The sequence below is a fragment of the Anser cygnoides genome, chromosome 11, assembly GCF_040182565.1.
Source record: "Anser cygnoides isolate HZ-2024a breed goose chromosome 11, Taihu_goose_T2T_genome, whole genome shotgun sequence".
In the NCBI taxonomy this organism is placed as follows: Eukaryota; Metazoa; Chordata; class Aves; order Anseriformes; family Anatidae; genus Anser; species Anser cygnoides.
The window spans coordinates 12,194,790-12,216,422 of record NC_089883.1 but is presented as its reverse complement, the minus strand read 5'-3'; the positions used below and the strand labels follow the sequence as shown (position 1 = coordinate 12,216,422).

Here is a 21,633-nt window from a genome sequence, read left to right as displayed (position 1 = left end):
GGATCTGGAGGATGGAGAAAAGGCTCTGTGAGTGTTTACAGGTTGCTACTCCCCCGCAGAGGGAGTGACACGGGAGGAACATGCAGCTGCATGTTGGAACTGGCACGGCTAGCAGACAGGCAGGGCTCTATCTCCATAGTGGAAAATTTTGATGAGATGGCTCGATGGAGCAGGGCTGGACGAGGCCGTCTGTGGAAGACACAAGCACTTCGCAGTTTGGGTGAAGGAGATGAATAAGGGGCTGGTGAGACGTGTCCTGCAGGACCTTTTAACATTGCACTGCCAGAGGTTCCCAGTGAAAACCCCGACGATAAGGGTCTGTGGTACTCCACACGGAACTGAGAAGCTCGACAGCAATCTGATCGCTCAGAGAAGCTGGGAACCCAGAAGGATTCCAGCCAGGCAGACAGGGAGGAGGAGCTGGATCTTGGAGATACCCTTCAGGAAGAACTGGCTAGTTCACTGGTCAGGGTATGGGTATTTAGAGAGGGGTCATGTTAAAGAGGAGACAGGTGCTGGGAGGATGGTAAGAAAGATCAGAGACATCAGGAAAGGTAGGAGGGAAGAGCAAGCAAGAGAAGATTAAAAGCTCCACTTCGACTGTGTTGAGCTGAAGCCAGTAGGTGGATATCCACGAAGCGCTGTCAGAAAGACAGACTGAATTAATTTGGACAGCACAGGACAGGCAGGGAGCAAGGCAATCACTCTGTGAGTCATCAGCAGGAGATTACATATGCAAAACTTGTAAATAAGGTCACCCAGAGAGGGAACACAGAAGAGGAAAAGAGGGAGGCTGGGTGAACAGTGAGTGATGGAGCAGGTGAAGCAGCCAGCAGTACCTGAAGACTGTTGAGCAGGACAGGCACAGCCTTACAGACATCGCTGCGGGGGAACCCCGCCCTGTGGGCAGGGGGGAATAAACACAGCCCCACCAGCTAGGCTGTCCCCTGCAGGTAAACGTGCTATACTAAGAAACATGGAAAGGGCTCGAGAAGCTGCTGGGTCCTGGTTCCCCAAGGGTGAATTTCTGCCTCAGTTTCCCTGCCCCTGAGTGCAGACATAGACCAGCTCTTGCAGCTGCAGAGACCAAACCTGGCAGTGGTAAGAGTCCATATTCTTGTTTGAGCTCTTCAAGTTCCCCCAGACACAGCTACAAGCTCACTTCCAAATCCAAGGAGAGAGAGAAAAACATTGTTGGCGGCCATGGGGTGGAAAAGACAACCACACAGCTGTAGCTGGCAGGGAGTTGTGCCGGGAAACCGAGCATGTCCAGCATTCCTCAGCTGCTGCCCAGATGCTGGAAGATAGGGATAATGGTTGTGATGTGCAGGGGCAGGAGCAGCGGGATCCTGAAGTCACACTTGACCCCGGATCACAGCCAGCTGGCACGACACTGTATGTTGAAACTGCCCATTTACCTGAGACTGCTGGCTGGAAAGCAGAGACAGCATGCAGGGAACGTCCAGGTTAACTCGTCATTGGCAACAGCCTCCAATTTGTCATGAAGGGACTCACAAATTTACAGAGGGAGGTGGGGGTCTTTGCAGGTTTTAGGCAGCTGCCCTAAGAGCTCAATAATGCAAAGAGACTCTGAAAAAAGAGGATCCATTTCTAGCCACGTAGAGACTCTTAGCATGAACAGCAAGCCCCAGGCAGAGGGAAGGGAATGGGGCACTGGGAACGTACCAGTGGGGCTATATGAAGAGGACCTATTCTGGCACTTAAACCAGGTGGAAGCAACTTTGCTGCTGTCTAATCTGAGGACAATGAAGAGTCAGATGTCTTACAGCCTGGAAAGGCCTGACCAAGTCAATGGGGAAGAGCAAGTGAGGCACTGAACCACTTAGATAAACGGTCTGGACGTTATTCTGTTTCTGCCTGCATGTGCGCGGCAAAGGCAAACTGCTTCTAAGGTGCACAAACCTGAGGGAAGCAAGATGTTGTGCAGCCTCAATTCATAAATGAACTATGCCAAAAAGTGATTGCCTCTCTCCCATCACTTGAAGCCAGTAAATGTTAAATCCTCAGAAAACATCCCTCCCTGACTGACAGGTACTCTGCGGTGAGCTGGTTCCAGGGGCTGAGTAGCAGAGGTTGTCTGGAAGCCAGGCTCCAAGAAGTACAGAGGTACAGCCAGGACAACAAAGCCTCGTCTCTCCAAGCAGCCCCGGCAATTCTGAGATTTTTCTATGAAGCTTCATTTACAAAGAGAATCAGGGCTGCAAAACACAGCTTTGTCCAAATTCCCATTACAAGACTTCATCAGATCATTCTGGACTCTGAGGCTGCTGTCTCTGCACAGCAATAGCCATTATCCTCAAGCTTTGTGTGTGTTTATGTTACCCTTCCATTTTCCCTTCAGATATGACAAGCAATTCTTAGAACACGGGTTATAAACTCTTCTGCTCTGGAGTTCTGTCACCTTTGATTGCACTCAGACGAGGCCAAGGATGTAGTCGCAAAGTAAATCAATAAACAACACTTAAAGGGGTCCTGCAGACACAGGCTGGGTGCAACGCCGCAGCCCTTCTCTGTCCCCAGCTAGATGTGAAGCACTGGAATAGCTCATGTCCATGGGGCCTTCAACTAATTTGGGATCTGAGCCCCAAGAACATAACCAGATCCTACCGGAGTAACGTGAGCATGGAACAGACGGCACTGGGGAAGACAACAGGCCTGCCTCTTTGTCCCATCCTTGCTTGGAGAAATCCAAAGCCCTTACTGAGCGCCTTGCTGACACGGGGACCAAGCAGAGCCGAGCAAACGCATCAGGCAGGGGGAGCTGAATCCATTCAGGGCTCCACGAAGGCTGGATTCAGAAAGGGGCCACACGCCACTCACTGCAGGCACCTAGGGCCTCTCAGGCCTGCTGTCACACAGAGGGTAACACAGCCACGTAGAGCACAGCTGGGGTGGATTTCCTCGGGAAGCCAAGGCGGGTAGTCATAGTCAGCCCTGCGGGCGTTTTGGCTGCCTGGGGCTCCTTGTGCCCCCACCCAGCAGTCCCAGGACGTGCTCCTGGTCAGCCTTCCATCAAGCTACCAGGGCTCTACCTCTGTAAGCGGCTCCTCCAACTGGGATCTTAACAGACCCCGTCCGAGCAGCCCGGTCTGGTGGCTGAACACATCCCTAAGGAATAGGAAGAGCAGGTTGTTCATCACGTGCAGCTGTCCTGCTCTGCAGGACCAACGTGGCACGCGGGGCGAGGGTAAACTCCTGGAGAAGCTCCCAACAGAAACCCTACTTGAATACACTTCCAAAAGCATTCACAGAGCAAATTAACTCCACTGGTTGAATTATTTGGATTTTGGCTTTTGATTTCAGAATCAAAAGCTGTGTAGACACTCTGGTGACCAAGAGGCAGCAATGCCGTCCCCACAATCAGAAAGGAGGGCTGCTGCCCCTACTGCCAGCACGCTGGGAGAACGCTCCTGTCGCTCGCCCACCTATCAGCTCCTGTTTTTCAGCCCAGCTGCGTTCCCAGCTGACATCTCCATTACCTGTTTCAGTGTGCCGACAGTTACATCGGTGTGCTCCTTGCGCTGACACAGGGCATCCGCTTGCTGTTCCCAGCTCCGCTGCCTTCTCTCCCTGTGAAATAAAGCAAATTATTCAGGGCAGAAGTGATCTCTTATTTTGGTTGTCTTTATGTTTTGGCGTCTGTTCAGCACGTTTGTGCTCTGCTTCCAAATCCAGCATCGCCCATGCAGAGCCTGGCGAGGGGAACATACAGCTGCAGAACACATACTCGTCCTCCGCCCCAGAGCACGGCAGGACCTCACTCTGAGCAAGGTTTTTTGGTGACTCAGGGAGCGCTCCTGCAGGCTCTGCTCTTCTTTTTAGCGTAGGCTGTCCTCACTCCTCAGCATCTCCGCGCGGGGGTCCCCGAACCCTGCACACAGAGCTATTTCTCATTGCGTGTAACACTGGATGCCACGTGTGCATCGCAGAGGAGCTTTGGGATATCAGCCTGGAAAGAAGGCTTCTGAGCTGAACTGAGAGACCCAGCTGCCCAAGGCCATACACATGCCATTCCTGCGTGGCCAGATCTCCTCCTGAGTAGCACCAGACAACTGAGCTGTACTCAGCACTTGGATGCCTCACTCTCTCTCTGTGCTTCCAGTGCAACACTCCGTGCCCTTCGTTCAGGCAAACCCCAAACTGAAAGTGGCCAAATTCCTCCCAGTTTCCGTTCAAAGCAGCACCTTGCTCCCATAAATCCCCGCAGAGCAAGGGGAACCCATTGCACCCTGCCCAGGCTCACACTGAGCCCAGTGACATGATCACAGCGCTGCTTCCTACCAGAGCCCCTTCCCGCTGCCACAGGGACCTGCTCTGGGAGCCTGCAGAGCCGAGCACCTGTGGAGCAATTAATTAATACAAATAATCACTCATATTAACTGCAACTGGAATGCAACTCTTCGCATGCCAGCACTGAGGATGTGCTGGCTCAGGGCATAGCTGCAGTGCCTAGTCCCTGAGACCTTTGCGTGCTCTCTCTGGCTGTTAAGAGAATCAGGTGGTGTCGTTCCTAGAAGGTGAATAAATTATTATTGTAAATTACTCTGATGAAGTGGCTTTTATTAGAAAGCCAGACACAAAGGGAGCTTGCTGATTGGCTAGCAGTGATGTCATACCCAGCACAGCACTCAAATGCAGAGATACGAATTTTCTCTTCTATATTTTGTGTGCAATTTTCATTTTATACTGGCAATAAAGCGTCACCAGCAGAGCCTCTCACCCTGTGAGTGTGGCGGGGGGTCTGTACTTCTCAAGTGGCTGATGAAAGCAAAGTGGCCTTTGTTCCTCTGTCTTGCAATGAACCTAGGGCTAACAGTTTTCACCCACAAAGGCACTGTGGTTTATTGCTCTATTAAATCCCCATGCTCAAATTTCTTAGATGGGCAGCAGAGAATCTGGCATTTTTTGACTTGCACGTACCTAAAACCATTCTGATCACAGAGATTTTGCTATTTACAAACTAAAGCTTACAGTGCAGATCAAGTAACATCCCGGCTCCCATTCTGATCTTCGGCAAAAGGCAAGAACAGGGTTTTGAAAATAACCAGGCAGCAAACTTCCAGCAAATTATTTTGAGGCTTCACATCTTGGCTTTTCCTCTCTGCAAAGCAATTGTGAAATTCTCGGTGAGCTTTCAGCGAGGCATACCCAGTGACCAGCCGGCTGCGTGCTACCATTTCTCTTCCCTAATTGAATGCCCTATCAAACTTAGGAAGTTTGCCTAGCAAATGTTCCAGCTTTAATCATTTCTGGATGCAAACAGGCAAGCTGGTAGGGCTTGAATACTAGAACTCAGTACACATGAAAGCGCCACTCGCCTCTCTGAACTGGAATGAACTTTGAAATGCCAGCAGCTGGGCGAAGCGTGCCTCCCCAGGCTGCGGTCAGCTCCGCAGCTACACCGCTGCTGGGCTCCAGCCCCCGCTGAATACGCAGACCCAGGGGGAGCAGAAGGCTTTGCACGTGTTACGTATCGCTGAGGTGTACATTTTGACAGGTGGACCAAGTCTAACATTTCCAGCACTGGGAACGAGTTTCTGCTTATTCCCCCTTGATGATGGTTCAAAAGTCCTTTGTCCTACGAGGACACAAAACAAAACACATCATTTAGAAGACACAGAACGTCCTGAAAACCCCCAGAGATTTGCACTGATGAAACTGGGTACTGAGGGCTGCTGGAGAGCTCAAAAATAGTTGGATTTGGTGTCCCCATCCTGAGGTGGTGACTCTGCAACATCCCCAGTTCCACTTTCTTCCAGGTGGTGTGAGGTTGGAAATCATTGTCTCTTATCGCCTGGAGATTTGCTGAGCTGCCTGCCCCTCGCAGATACCAGCAGCTGCCCTCAGGCTCCTAAAAGTTGAGTCTGAGGCGTTTTAAGCCCCGAAGGTAAAGGTGCAAGGGATGTGCTTCTGGGAAAGAGAGGCTGTGAGAGCCTGACCATGAATCAGGAAAAAAGAAAGAGTATGAAGGCAGAAATCCTTGGAGAGGATGCTGTCTGGCTGGGACACATGGTCAGCATCAGCAAAAAGGGTACTGGCTCTCAGGTTTAAGACCTGGAACAGATTCAAATCACCCCTTTTAGATCTGACCTCCCTTCCTGTCTGAGGAAGACAGCAAAGAGGAGAGGGAGCCATGAATCTTGGATCCGGTCCCTGCTTTGCCGTTGCATGGCTTGGCCTGACATCCCTCTTCGCTTTTAACACTCTGTGCGCAGAGCAGAGAGTTATTAAATGCACCAGAAGATTCTCAAGTAAAACAATTTCATTGTTTTTAAGACATTTGTTATAGCATCTTTGGCATTCTGGCTTGGACCACCACAGACCAGAGCCAAGAAGTTCAGAACAGCCTGTGGATATTGAGTTACTGCTCAGAACCAGATCAAGTTCCAAAACCGCAACCGCTGGCCAAAAAAAGAAGCCTCCACAGAGCAGAATACACCCACGCAGATGGCGCAGACATCAAAATGATCATGCTGGGCCTAACTCTGCTTCCCTTCCTCAAACAGAGCAACATCCTTGCTCACACCTTTGATTTCAGTAGCTTTATTTCCCCAGATGAAGCAGCCAGGCTCTGGAGGAGAATATGGTGCCACCTACTTACCACTTGCCTTACAATGAGAGGTCCTGCGTCGTTTAGCTTTGTAATGAAGTTGTTTTTGATGTACCAGCCAGCTCCTCCCTCTCACTTGAGGCTTGTATTAGAATCACGGCTGGATTATAACACACAGTAAGCTGTTCCGGGGTGATATGAATCAAAGCCCTGAAAGTGGGATTCCATTTAATTAATCGCAGCTGACAGATGAAGGTATTGATCGTAGATTGAGAGGTTCAGTGTTGGCCTGGAGGATAATTATTGCACTGTGTTAGGGGGATGTTGTTGAATTTCGAGCGATGTGGGAGGGAGGAAATAAGCAAATAATTGTTTGGATCAGAAATAAGCAAATAATTGCAGCTAATTAGAACTTGTGTGAGCACCCCGAATCTAGTTAGAATAATCAACCAACAACAGTTTGATCCAAATGAAAAAGGAAATAACTGCCCAGAGAGATCTAGATGGCTCCCATAAATTCTTCAGCCCCTTGTCTGGGACAAATGTTTTATGGAACCAAGGGCCTAAATAGGGGAAGCAGGGAAGGGGAAACAGGCAAGTTTATTGATTGGGAACGCTTGGTTTTGCCCAAGATGTGAGTTAAATAGAAGGGGTTGCTGAAGCTGGAGGATGGCAAAGGGCACAGGATAAGGTGAGATGCTCTCGCCTTTGCCACGCTTTCTCCTACCGTTGGCGCCATGCCGCCTCCTGCCAGCCCGCACAGGTGGGACTTCAAATCCACGAACAGGGCGCCGCGGGGCTGCTCCGGGGGGATCAGCCATGCGACTGCTGTCGCCACAGGGATAATGAAAGGTATCTAGGCTAGCAGAGAGGGCAGATGGAGGCAAAGCTGCAGCCAGCAATCTGTGTGCACACACCGACCAACCCACTGCTCCCTGTCCACGGGATCCCCATAATCTCCCAAGGCAGACCTGCTGTTACAAACGCTCTCATCACTAACGCAGCGGGGGCAGCTAAGCAGGGAGAGTGAATGATCTAGCAGGGGGTTAATAAAAGGACTGACGCAGAACAAAAAAGCCTGTCAGACGCCATAAGATGTGCTCTCCACCCCTTCCACCCCTAAGGAAATTAAAAATTGTAGCCTGTGGTGTACACTGTTTGCTCAGCGGGACTGGACGGGGCAATGGGATGTGGAAGGGTGGGATGGGAAGGGGAAGGCTGGGAGTCAAATCTTTGTCACGGCTGTTCTTTCTGAGGCTATATACCAAGCGTTGTTTTTTAAAGGACCAGGATACCTGTCTCTCAAACCTGATGGGACCAAGCCACGTTTCTGTGTGCTGTTGCCAGCAGCTCATCCTGGAGAGAGTCAGCTGGATCCTGCCAAGCTGCTCTGCCTGAAACCAAAGTCCACATTCGCATGTTTCCATGGAAATGGGAAGAGAACAAATGCCTCTGACATGACACCCCTTTTCTGATGTAGATTTGGACCATTTCTAGCATTCCTTCCTACCAAAACCCTTCAGGACTGGATATTTTGCAGGCAGGACCAAAGGGAAAAAAACCATAATCCTATGAAAGAAAATGCACCATGCTTTCTGGTGAGCAGCAACTGAACTCTAAAGCACGTTAATCTACTGAAAACACCCTTTGAGGCAAACAGTGCTCTCTTCTCACACACACTAAGCACAGCTCAGTAATTCACAGGCTCCTTGTTTCGTACAAGTGGTTAGCGACGAGCTCTTCCCTCCCCTCTTCAGGCTGTTTGGTGCAAAGTTTCCAGAACCATTCCCCCCTCCAAAGGAACAAAATCCCCGGGCTCCCAGGCGAACCCCCCGCTGCCGATTCCTGCCCGTTATTGTCTGCTTTGCCCTGTGCATTGTCTCCAGCCTCCTCTCACAGCTCTGCAGGCAGGCAGGAGCTGCCGGGCTGCGCAGCACAGGCCCGCAGCGCCCTCTCCCGCGGGCCAGCCCGCCGCAGACCGTGCGGCGCCGCACAGCCGGACGAGGGTCGCTGCGGCACCCAAAGCACTGGGTGCGTACGGCCCAGGAGCCCCGCTTGGTTTCGGGGTGCTGTCCCAGTCCCAGCTCCCCGCCTGGTAGGCGAGCGGCTGGGTGTCTCTCACCTGGCAGAGCTGGCGTTTCACGAGGGCTGATGGCTGCAGCACCCAAAATAGCAGTAACTTCCAAGCACCTTGAGCCAAGGCCTGCGGCATTTTGGCAAGCGAAGGCAGAAATACATGCCGGTGCGCTGCTTTCTATCAACTGCTGGGCACTTCAGATAAAGGCAACCTCTACTCACAGAGGCTTGCCGGGGGTCTGAGCTTGGCACCAGAGGAGCATGGAGCGCTCAGCACCCAAGGTCTGACTGCGTCTCGCAGCAGGGACGACTCCCTGCACCGTTACTCCCCAGGCTGTTCTTGCCCTGCTCAAGCCCCTCGCACCAGGAGCCCCCAGCAGCTGGCTCCTGCCTGCCCCAGGACCTGCACCTCTCATCCAGGAGGACATGCACAGAAGCATCGCATGCTTTGGGAGAAGAAATAGGAGAGATCTTTTGCAGACCCAAAGGTAAAGCAATGACAAGTTTGGTTCCATAGGGAGTTTGCCTGGATGGTTTGGGATTATCAGCATTTTAAAGGACAAGTGCTGGAAGGCAAGGGTATGAACGAAGGAGCTTCATGAATACAGATACTCTGCACGGATAGAATAAATAAAGCTCATCTACAGTCGCCATTTCTCTTTCCAAGTGGGTGTAGACAAGGTGTGCCACCTCAGGAAATCCAGAAGAGAATCAGACCTTGTCAACAGAGGCTGGACATTAATCAGTGTCTGAGATGCCAGGCCTGCTAGAAGCAGCTGGCTGAGTGCTTCCCTGCTATCAGGAGTGACATGCTGGGGAAGTCAGCCTTCCTCCACAAGGAGCAACGCTCCCAGGAAGCAACAGATTTCTGGCTGGCACATAAACACCTGCAAAGCAGAAGCACTTCTCCCTGACCTCGCTGTAAGGGACTGCAAAAAGTCCTCAGCATCCCAGCCAGCGGGGTCACAGACCTGGCTACACCCACGGGGTGTTCAGCACCATACTGCAGTCGCTGGAATGAACAGTCAGCAAAACAAGTTAGAAAGGGGAAATAAAAAAAAAGGATTTCAGTTGACCAGAGTATTTCACTTGTCCTAAGAGAAAATGAGAAGCACGGGGCTGGGCGTGAGCGAGAAGCAGCAGCTCTGGCCACGCAGCGCTGTGCGGGGTCTCAGCCTTGCTCTCCCCACTGAAGGAACTCGCAGCACTTGCTCAGATGCATCCTCAGGTCCTACCCTGCTGGAAAAATGTTTTTTTTTTTCAAAATATTGCTTCCTGCCATGCAGAAATACAAATCACACATCTTGTATAACGTTATGTACTCTTAGAGATCTGTCCTATTGCAGCCCCAGCACAGCCAAACCATCCCGTGCCACACCAACCTTATTTTGCACATTACCTTAGCTCAGCTCGCTTGGCACCAGCACAATTTTCTCTGGGTTTGGGAAGATTGTTCCTGCTTTTCTTGCCATTGTGACACATCCTGCGCACGCCGTGGGGGAGGCTAGATGTGGGCGAGTGCAAGCCGGTCTTACGATGGCAGGTTGGCTTCTCTGGGGTTTTAATGGGGCTGAGAGCCTTTTCCAAAATCTACAGCAAGCTGGTGGGCCCACGTTCCTTCTGTGCGCTGCTGATCAAGCCCCGGGAGACTGCATATTTCACTGTCCTCCAAGTCTCATTTGTCTTACACTTGCAGTGAGTGTATGTGTTTGTGGCTTCAGTGAAATATATGACTCTGCTGCTAGGCTATACGAACAAGAATTTATCTGCTCAACAGATTCTGCTGGCTTCCAAGTGCATGATTTATCCTGGAAAAAAACAGCCTAACACTGACAGGATCTCCTGGTGGTACTTCCAGGTGGCCTGTTGTGTGCTGGTGATAGGTTTGATAGGTTTGGGTTTTTCTTTGTTCTTTTCCTCTTTGTGTTAGCCCTCCCACCACTGCCAGCTGTGGCAACAATGACAGCAATAAGCCTTGGGGCACACAGATACCAAAAAGTGAGTAAATTCCCCTTTTTGTGCTCTAGGCTAAGGAACGGGTCAACTCCGTATTGCCCAAAAGAGACACAGGTAAGGTCCACACGTCCCTGACTGTCACTGAGTACTCACATGTACCCTGACAGCCAGCCCTGTGCCATGCCCAGCCGCGACAGGCCTGGAGACCTGCCCTGGATTTACTGTATCAGCTGCGGTCATGCAGAGTCCCAGCTTTCCAGGTACTGAACGTCACAGTTTATTTCTCAGGGGTGACATTGCAGATGAAAAACAAATGCACAGAACTGACAAAGGGAATCTTTAAACAAATAATATATTTTCTCTTTTAGGTATCTCAAGAGATGAACAGATCTAGATTCACTGGGCTTGACCTTAGTGACCTAAGTCCTTTGGCTTGCGTTGCCCTTCTGACTCTTCCCCCTTCACAAAAACACCTCAGAGTCTTCTGCCACGCAGCTCCCAACTCAGCACCTCCAGGGGCCCACACCACGTTATTTGTAGGCAGTAAAGGTAGTAAATTTGTAGACTCCTCCGGTGTCCCACCATCCTGACAGAGTAGCAAGTATTTGCAATTGAAGTTTTTTGAATTTGAATTGCTCTGTCTTATGCAGTTTTTTTTTTTCTTTCTCAGATTCCTCCTAACTGCACCCAAAGTGGGCACACAGCTTGGCTCTGTCTGATGCTCAGTTTTCTGCATTTTCTTTTGCTCAGAATAAGAGTCTCATTTTATTGGTGCCTCGCTGTATTTACGATCAGCAAAGTTGCTCAGGGTCCCAACTGCGCACACTTTTGTCCTTTTCTTGTCATACAGATATAAGCTGCAGCATGCCGCTTCAGCAAAATAAGCTAAAGGCATTTGGGGGGCACTAACAGCAGCATTTTACAAATCCTTGGGGATTTGATCTCCTTTTACTTAGGAGACCTTCTGTCCTTGAACTACAGTTTGAACTTTCCACATGAGATGACAATTGCTGAACATTCCCATGCTATTTAGAGGCGTCTTTGCTCCGTTGATAGTGGTGACATTAACAGGAAAGCTGCCACTGTCCTGCCACTCCACTTACAGGCAACAGATGACTGTCACCTCTCAGCTCGTATCATCGGGCTGTACGTGTAGGGATAAGGCTGCTGTGGACCAGGTGTGGCACAGTGATGTAAACCAAAACCATTCTCTCGTTGGCAGATCTAAAGGTTTAAAACCATTTGGAAGATCTGGAAGGAATCTGGAGTTGACACATCCTAAGTGTCTGAGCTGGCTCATTACCGGGGGGTGGACAGCACAGACCTTTCCAAGGGCAAGGGGTGACCTCATTCTAGGCTGGTTCCCCCAGCTCTTGTTAGCAGAGTTTGCGATTATGATCTGCTGCAGCTCCTGTGCTGAAGATGTCTCTGCACCTGTCTGCAGAATGTGGCTGGTATGACAGCAACCACACCATTTGATAGGTTAACGGCTGGACTTGATGATCTCAGAGGTCTTATCCACCCCAAATGATTCTGGGATGCCACCCGTTACCCACCAGCAGCACCACTGCTGCTCGCTGCCCCGCCAGATACGAGTTGCTAGTTTGGTTCAAACATTCACGGGTGCTGCGAATGTGACAGTCTATGTTTAAACTGCACTCCAGAGCCAGCTGGGAAGTGGGTGGAAATGAATCTTTTGTCGAATAGTTAAACCCCATTCTCTCCAAATTAATTCACAAAGAACATATCCCTTCATGGATTTTGCAGTTAAAAACAAAGCCAATCTCTCCACCCCCTGCATTATCTGTCAGTTGGGCCACAAAGAACAAAAGAGCTCACTCAGTTGTTACTCATTTGATCACATCATGGAGAAAAAAAAAAGTCTTGGCTTTGAGCTTGGTTCTGAGCTGCCCCACATCAGTTTTTCTACAGTTACATCCAAACATTGTTCCTGCTTTCTGTTTGGAGCTGATCTACAGGGTTACAACCCAGCCTTCAGGGAGCAGCCAGAAGCCCCAGCACAGGCTCACTTGCCTGGCAGCCAAGGCGCACCCCAGTTCTATTTTTGGATTGAATTTACCTCAGTTTGTATTAAATGCCAGGTGTCTGTTTGATATCTCTGCTGCGGTGGCAACTCTCAGATCACATTTGGTTTCCTGTGGACAAAATCCAAGGAGTGACGGATGGCTGGACGGGTGCCCAGCTGAAAGCTCAAGAGCCTAACAGCAAGAAGCATCTCAGCACCTGTGACTTCAGCTGAACTTGACAGAGAAAATAACATGCACTGCCACTGAAAATCCGGCCGGCCTCCGGCTCCTGCTCCTCATCTGGCAGCAGCACCCGAGTCAGGCTCACCTACTTTGATAACCTGTGAGGCGCTTAGTGCATCGCTGTGCCCTTTTGCAGTTTAGCATCCCCAGCAGCTGCCCAGAGCTGTCTTTCTCACCTTCAGCTGCCAGCTAAGTGCTAAACCAGTAGCAGTCTCCACAGAATTATCAGCTCTCACCTAAGGGAGCTCTGTTTGGGAAGGGTTTTCTCACACACCTCCCTGTTTGGCATCTCAGGACCTCACTTGAAGTAAAGACCATGCTCAGCAACACCTCGCACTCCACAAGGTAAAGACCGTCACAGCATGTCAGACCGCAGACGCCCATTATCTCCTCCCTGACAGTGGTGAATAGCGCTATGCCTGGGAAAGAGACAGCGAGCAGTCCTCCACAGGTCACCCTCCAGACACAGACAACTTCACAACCCTCCAGGACATTCCTCCAGAGCATCTCTGCTCAAGGCTGAAGCATCCCCATTAATTTAACTTCTGCCCAGAAGCTGGTCCATATCCATAATCATCTTTGTTGCTCTTCTCTGAAGAATTCTTAATACAAACTATTTCGAGACTGATGGGCAACCAAAACTTCTCTTATAAACTAGTGTTTGGCTACACCAAACGTTCGGCCCAAGAGGGATTAGCAGCAGACTTTGGAATGAGGCACGCTGACAAGTCTAATCACTTGCCTTCAGAGATGAATGACCTCCTCTAGGCAGCAGATGGAGTCACTTGCTGTTAAGGGCTTCTTTTGCATGCTCGATTTTTCAGCTGAAGTTAATATGGGGAAGAATTAAGCGACACAATAATCTGCTTTGGCAACTGTAGCAGCAAAAGTTCACAGCAGTTATTTCTGAAATCCAAAAAACAGAGGTAGAAAAGGATTGGTTTGCTTTCTTCTACATTTTTGTAAAGACGAAGGAGGAAGAGTCCTCCCTGTGCATTCAGCATGAATGTGCTTGCAATGCTTTCTCTTGTTTCTTTAGCTCATTTGCTTACTGGCTCTTCTCTTCCAGAGCAATATGACGTGAGCCATCGGTGCTGTATTTCTGCAGGAGAGATGTGCTTTGCTCTACGGTGGTGAGAACAACCCAAACACCCAAATTAGCCTGAAGATACTGCACAAAAGCATTCATTCCTGCAGCGTTAATAAAGCTGAATCTCCAAGTTCATAAAATGAAGACGACAGCATAAATTGCATGCAAACTTTCAAAATGAAGTCCCCGGAACCTAAACTGGTTGGTCAGCCATATAAGCACAAAGCATTTCCCCTGGGAACTACTTGAGTTTCATCTCAATCTCCTTCAGCCAGCTACATCTCCTTGTCAGACACGTTGCCTAGCCTAGAGGTAACACTTCCTCACAAGAGTTACAGGTGCCTCAAAACTACAAAGGGAAAATGAATTTAGTGCTCAGAGTGTCTCAGTAATATCTGCATGCTTGTATAAGTCAAAAGAGACATCAAATAGTATTTATAATAGCACCGATTTTGTTCTGGATTTCTGTGATAGAGTGAGCATTATTTCCAGAGCATAAGGCATTTTCTTTGAAAACTTGTTCAACCCCTTCCCCATATAGCAAGTCTCACCTCCCCTTTGCTTCCCTACCTCCTTTTTGTTTTATGAAACATTTTCTCAGTGTTTCACTTTTCTCAGCCCCATCTCCTCTAGAGAAGGTTCTACCCCTCCACTCATTGCCCATTTGTGGCAGAGGCTAGAGATCTCTTTTGCCAATTAAGAGGAATCTGGTTTCACAGCAGCAACAATTACTGTCATCGGTTCATTTTACACCAAACCCTCCGTGCCTTACATGGACATTCACACAATGGAAATACCAGGGACAACTTGGATAAAGCAAGCTCTATTGCTAAAACCTCTGTAGACAGATCTAGGGACGAGAGCTGTGCTAGGTACCACAGTTTGAGTTGTGTCGGTTAATATATGACATGGGGATGCGTGCGAGTCGTTTAGAATATGAACTATGAAATACACAAATAGTTTTGGCAGTCTCGCTGGTGAAATTCTGAAACAACTGCCTCTCAGTAGACCTATACACAAATTTATTGCAAAATGCAATCTGGGGCTTCAGTTAGCACGTTAAAATGTGCTGAGCTTACAGCACTGGTGCATCACATCAGGCAGCAGGTCTCCTACCTGTGAGAAAGCAGAACCATGTGCCTGAGTGCTACAGCCCCGAGCTCCCGTGCTTTGAGCTGCAGCAGTTTGTGCTCACCCTACTAAATGGCACTAAGAGAGCCCTGAGGAGGGTGGAGCAAAGGCAAACCTGGGGCTTCTCTGATTAAGCAGGCTGCAGGATAAGGGCCCACACAGGGCCCTGCTGGGAGGTGGGTGATCACCAAGGATGAGCAGCACACAGCTGATGTTACATCACCTTGCGCTCTCTCCACCCAACACGATTCTTTCAGTTCTGCATGTGATTGGAATGGCAAAACAGCTTCTGAGCCAGAAGAGAGAACTGCTCCCCACAAAGACCCGTGCCTAAGATCCAGGCTGTGGCTCCTTCGGACATGCATCAGACACATGCTGAATAAGACAAACAAAAGAGGCAATTTTCATATAGTATTTTTGCTGGTAAAACTGTGTGGCTCTCAGCCAGAAATCATGCCTCTTCCCTCCCTCACACTCACAGAAATCTGACCTAAGCACGTCCTACCCCTTGGCAAAGCAATCTCAGCAGGCCCTCGTGCACAGCTCTGCACACAGACAGACCTAAAAGACAGCAAATGCTTTGGCTTCTCTCGTCTACTCTCTCCAGGCCTGCCTACATCCTTCTTCCACGGTCTTCTGCCACAGCAAGAGCCTAAATTAAAGCCTAAAGGGTTGCAAATATAAGGCTTCTCAGAGATCCGGTTTTTAGGCATTTTCTTGAATGGTAATAGAAATAAGTGTCGCGTTCACAACACATCGTTCCGCCGATGGGGTGGTACTAGGCCAATCTGTCAGAGGCGAGCACTGATGACGCTGTGACACTGGGCGAGCAGTGGCCTCCATCTGACCTCAGAGCTGTGATCCCAACAGACACCGAGCACTGCAAGGCACACTCGCTATCAGGGACACCGGCACTGCTGTTAGCGTGAAGTGACACGAGCAGAATTTGTAACCTACATAAAAGAATGCAAAGTATGCAGCATAAGATACAATCCACACAACACTGAGTATGTAAATTGGATGGATCTAGGGGACTGAGGAGTATTTTGAGAGCTTCATTTGCAGCGTTCCTTTCCCAGGATAAGATTGGGCATCTGCCATTCATCTTCTGCCTTGCCAAAGACATTGGAACAGAAGAAAGCACTTGAAGCACTGCTCTGTCCCTACACCCTGCTCATGCAAGATGTATATCCATCCTTTCTCCTGGGCCAGGATATGACCTCAGCATCCAACAGCTCTCACAGGGCTGTTTACAAGGCCAAACAGGACAGATAAACAGGCGTTTAGCTGGGCTGTGGCTCTGCAGCTCTCAACACCTGGCAGCGCTGCTCACAGCTGCACCATCTGCAGGAGGGGGCCGAGTTTGCCATCCCTGCCAGGGGGCTTATGCCAGACCCCAAAGCCCAAGCCAACACGCACGCTGCACGCGCAAGCAGGAACTTTGGGCACAGCTCAAGATTCTGCTCACAAGGGAGCACGACGCAACCATCAGCCACGTCCCTCTGTCTTCTGGAAAGGAAGCCTCTCCCACCTGGCTCCCCCTCTTTTTGTCGTCCTCCTCTCTTTTCCCCCAAGCACATTATCCCCCATGCTAACACCCTTGGGTTTTCTGACTTCTACCTTGCTTCCAGAAGACCTCCTGACAAACGGTTTAATTCCTCCACTTCTGACGATCTGAGCCATCTGTTCCAGAAAGAGAGCAATTGTTCCTGAGCTCAGGCAGCCACTGCCATGAACTTTAGTGGCTCAGGGTGTTCACCAGCACACACACAGAGGTTCACTCTTGCTCCAGCTCCCAGGTGTGCAGCAAACCAGGCTCATCACCACAGGGTGCAAGCAATCAGCACTGCAAAATCCAGCAATTTGGTTCAAACTGAAAGCAGCACATAACTCTGGATCTGGATGCTCCCAGCTCCAGCTCTCATGCACCAGCCAAGATAGAAGCTGTTCCACCCCCAAAGAAAAAGAGATGCTCTGCACAGCAAGTATCACTTCTGCAACAACAAGTCTCTAACATTGTGGTTCCGATTCTGCAGAGCACCCAAACAACCAGCATCTGGCAGCTTCATGCTAGCATTTCTTCCAGACCCTAGCGCTGGGTACAGACAATGCTGATACTAATTAAGTAATTTAAACAGGGACTTGCATCTTTCCTGTGCGACTCCAGTTCTGAAGCACTGCGCTACTGATGAGTGTTTTGCAACTGCCAAGACATGAAAGCGTGTTTGTTATTAACACATCACTATATAATTAGGGGACTTAGCAGGGGACCAAGTATTCACATGTTCTTTTTCCTCTGGCGCTGACAGTGCTAGATGAAAGTCTCTAGGTATCCCGTTAGGTGACAAGTGAAAATGAGTTCTGTGGCCAAAACCAAGCAATTTGGCACAATTTAGAAGAGAGATGGTATTTTCTGCTCAAAAAGGCCCCAGAATTGGAACAGCAGGAGGTGTTACAGATCAAGATTGAGATGCGGTGGCCAAGCTGAGTGTGTGTCTTATGAAGCAGGGAAGCAGTGGGTGCTGAAGTCCAGGACTGAGACAAGTTGGCAGAGCTGAGATGGGGAACGTTGCCCAGTTTCTGAGCACAGCACTGATTATGTATTTTAATTACTCTGCTCATCTGCAGGGCTCAGTACAAACTTTCATCTTTTGAATTTTCCAGGCCTTTTATTAGGACCCATCCAAAAAGCCTGGGTGCCACTTGTTCCTACTCCTCCAGCAGCAAGCAGTCACACCCACCAAATTCTGCTACTGGGTCTGGCTACATGTCACCAGGCAAGCATCAGAAATGTCTGCACTAGCTTCACCAGTAGGGATTGATACACGGTTGCCACTCTATCATAAAGTTTCCAATTCAGATCAAAGGCCTGCAATCAAAGACAGGAGGATGTGGGATTTCAGGGAGAAGTTTGATAGCAGAGAACACAAAAGAGGGAGTCAGACACACAACACCTGAATAATTGACTTCACGAAGCCTGGGGAACTCAGAGAGAGGCGGTAGTACCATGGGAGTGTTGGATACCACAGGAGGGAGCAGCCCTGAAAGCATCTGCAATGCAAATCCTGCCTTGGGTACTGCCTAATGTTTATTAGGTACAGCTGAAGATTTAATTCCAGGCATTAAAGATACGCATGACCGATCCCACCAACAATAAAGGAATTCATAGTTCAAGGAAAACTCCTCCCCTTCCCACACTGCGCACAGGCCTACAATTTAAGCTGGCCAAAGTAGGTCAAAAGAAGAGAGTCCATTTGAATATGCAAATTCAACTTAACAAGGAGCGAAGACAATTGCTTGTGAGTTCAAGCTAAGAAAAACAGGTCTTCATAGCTCCTTTGGGAACTCGAAGCTTTGGCTTTCACCCCTCCCTGCTATTTCTTCTGCTTACCCATCTTCATCCCCTTTCCTCTCACTTCCTCCCTAATAAGCTTCTGGCAAACCCCCAAATTCTCAAAACCGAGCCTGTGATCAGAAAAGTAAACTCACTAACAGCATTAAAAGCTCACAAACCCTTGTGTGTGAGCTTGAGTGGCTACTGAGAGCATGTGCTCTGTGCATAGCTCTCCATGGCGAATTTTTTAAAAGAAGCGTTTTCTTGATGGCTTGCCTCCTGCAGACAGAGTCCCCTTTCCCTCCCCCCCCACCTTTTTTTTTTTTTTTTTTGCTGAAGGGAAAAAGTTCAGTTTCCAATAACTGAAGACGGATTAAACCCACCTTCCCTGGCACATCCCTTCCGAGTCACAGGCAGCTCATATACTGAAACAGCATCAGGTAAAGGATTGGTTATACGAACAACTTCATATAACCAGGAAGAAGCGGCAAAGGAAAATTGTCATCATGAGTTTTGATTTAAACTGTTTAGAAACCCACCAAGTCTTACCTTCTCTTCCTATGTTTTATTAAAGGACCCCAGCAAAAGCTCTCAAAATCAGTGTCGCACCTTTGAAATATCACACAGCCCTGCACCAAAAGCAATTAAAAAGGTATTTAATTAATACTTTTTACTCAATCTGAGTCATCTCACATGAAACTATCAGCCTTGTGTCCCTCTGTTACCCCTAACTAAATTTTGTGGGATGCTTGGTGGCTCACAGGAAAGGAAATAAGGAGATGCATTTCAGTTGTCAGCTGACACTTTCACTTCTAGTTTAGCTGTTACAGGCAAATCTAAGCCTGCATTGGCTTAAAACAAATATAAACTGAAAAGCTGCAGATCAGCTCTGTAACCGAATAGGGTTCTGTGAGGGAACTGCCTTTTCTTTTAAAAAAAGAAAAAAACACATTATTTTCGTTGGCAGGAACCAGCAGTTTAAGCAGACCAAATAGTAGTGGTTCCTCCTGAACAGGTTTGATTTTGTTGATGTGGAAACTGCACCTATTCTGGGAGTGAAAAAGACAACTTTAGACTTCAGGGCAACAACGCAGAACACGGCATTAGCATCAGATCAAAAACTAATCACCCCAAATTGGAATCGTGGCTAATTCCCTAAAGTACTACTGTATTAGATGGGTTATCTGCTTGCAGCCTAACCCTCTGATGACACAGTACTAATAATGGAGTCCCTGAGCTGTGACAATGTTATGGGTCGCAGCTGCCTTATGGGCATGTCTAATTATGACGTTCTGTGACAAGGCTATAAATACATGTGCTCCCACAGGTGAAGACCTGATTGCACTGAGCAATGAGAGGTTCCAGCAGGTATTTGCTCTGTTCTCCAACAACACAGCACTGCTTGCTTGAACCGGAGGGCTGCTTATGGTTGTGGGAGCCCTCCAGGCCTATACCCTAGGGACTCGAAGAGTATGGAAGCAAGCGAGATTTCATAATCACGTTTAGGTCAAATGTCAGCAGGAAAAGTGCCAAAGGGAAAAAGAGTAAATTTGTTCAAGTGAAAAAGCCAACTGACAAAACCCGAAGACCACCTGAGCAAATGCAAAGAGGGATTGCATACTAACAGACCAACACTGATGGGCTAAATACAGGTCTAAGTGCTGTAATCAGCCTTTTAAGGGGCACTGAAGCAGGTAGCTATTTGAAGAGAAAGAACCATCTGAAGGATTTCTTGAACAATGGGGAAGGTGGCTAGGCCCCCACTTTGTTTGCAGGATATGGTTCTTAAAACTCACTATGTTATTGTGCTGCTCTAGGCTCTTAAAAAAGTGTCCCTGCACACCACCCACTACCAGGTGAGGCCCATCCTTAGTCTTTCCCTCCCAAATTCCAGTCCTGCCCACCTCCAAACCCTCTGTCTTCACTTGCTCCTAGGAGTAAAATCACAGGAGCAAAATCATCGAGGCAGTCAGTCCTTTTTGAGAAGGGCTAGCAAGAAAGGCAATCTGATGAGCAGCACAGTAACCACACAGGGCCAGAGCAATGAGCCACGAGACTCACGTAGATGAGCCACTGTCCAAATACCCGTTCTTGTAATCTAGAAAAAAGTATCAGCAAGAAGCCTTCCTCTCTCTTTCACTGTTTGTTTTGTCAGAGTCAAAGAAAATGACAATCATTCACAACACAGAACTGAGTAGGAAAATTATCAGTTGCCTCAGCCAACGCACTGTGGCACACAGTTGTCAAACTCCCGCAAATTTTGTCATTAAGCCTTAGAGCTAATGTTTCTATGATTTCTAAAGCAGCCCAGAAAGTTTCCCTTTCATTAAGGGGGGAAAGCCTCTCTCCTGACTCGTTACGACACCTGTGTGACAGGCTGAGGCAGACAACAAAGGATGCCTTCCCACCGCTCCCTGCTAAACCCAGCACAGGCTGCCTCACAGGAACGTGGGCAGAGACCTGAAGTAATGTAACCTGGGGAAGGCACAAAAGAGGCTGAGAGCTGAAGCTGCGCTACTGAGGTAAAGGTTGATGAACATGAAGAGCAAGAACACAGCGCGTGGGGCTACACAGGTGCTGGAAAGGCATAGAGGGAAAGGGGCACAGACTCCCCGTTCCCCACAGAATCACAGAATTGAAGGGGTTGGAAGGGACCTCAAAAGATCATCGGGTCCAACCCCCCCTGCCAAAGCAGGTTTCTTAGAGCAGGCTGCCCAGGTAGGCATCCAGACGGGCCTTGAATATCTCCAGAGAAGGAGACTCCACAACCTCCCTGGGCAACCTGTTCCAGTGCTCTATCACCCTCACTGTGAAGAAGTGAAGAAGTTCTTTCGCATGTCGGTGCGGAACTTCCTGTGCTCTATCTTGTAGCCGTTTCCCCTTGTCCTATCCCCACAAACCACTAAAAAGAGGTTGGCCAAATCCCCCTGTCTCCCACATCTCAGGTATTCATACACATTGATGAGACCGACACGCCACAGCGCTTGCTCCCCGCTGACCTGAGGGGCCGAGGCCAGGCTCCTTGGGGCCGGATGGAGGAGCCCTGGAGGCCGGAGGCAACCCTGAGTCGCGCTGAGGGTGCCCGAGGCTGCCCCGCCCGCCATTTCCTCTCACGAAGCGCCGCCGCGCTGGCGCTCCCCCGGCCTTATTCCCGTAGCTCAGCTACGCCCGCCGCACCGCCGCACCCTGCCGGAGGTACGTAGAA

General features: G+C 49.3%; 1 long non-coding RNA gene across 1 annotated transcript in view; it reads right to left on the bottom strand.

Moving 5' to 3' along the window:
* Nucleotides 1-21,625, bottom strand: part of LOC106044201 (uncharacterized) — a 111,076-nt gene extending 89,451 nt beyond the window's left edge. Inside the window, exons 1-2 of the long non-coding RNA XR_010834151.1 lie at nt 21,428-21,625; nt 3,501-3,591 (exon numbers count right to left, since the gene is read on the bottom strand). This is a non-coding gene — a long non-coding RNA (uncharacterized lncRNA). The remainder of the gene's footprint in view (nt 1-3,500; nt 3,592-21,427) is intronic.
* Between the last annotated feature and the right edge of the window lie 8 nt (nt 21,626-21,633).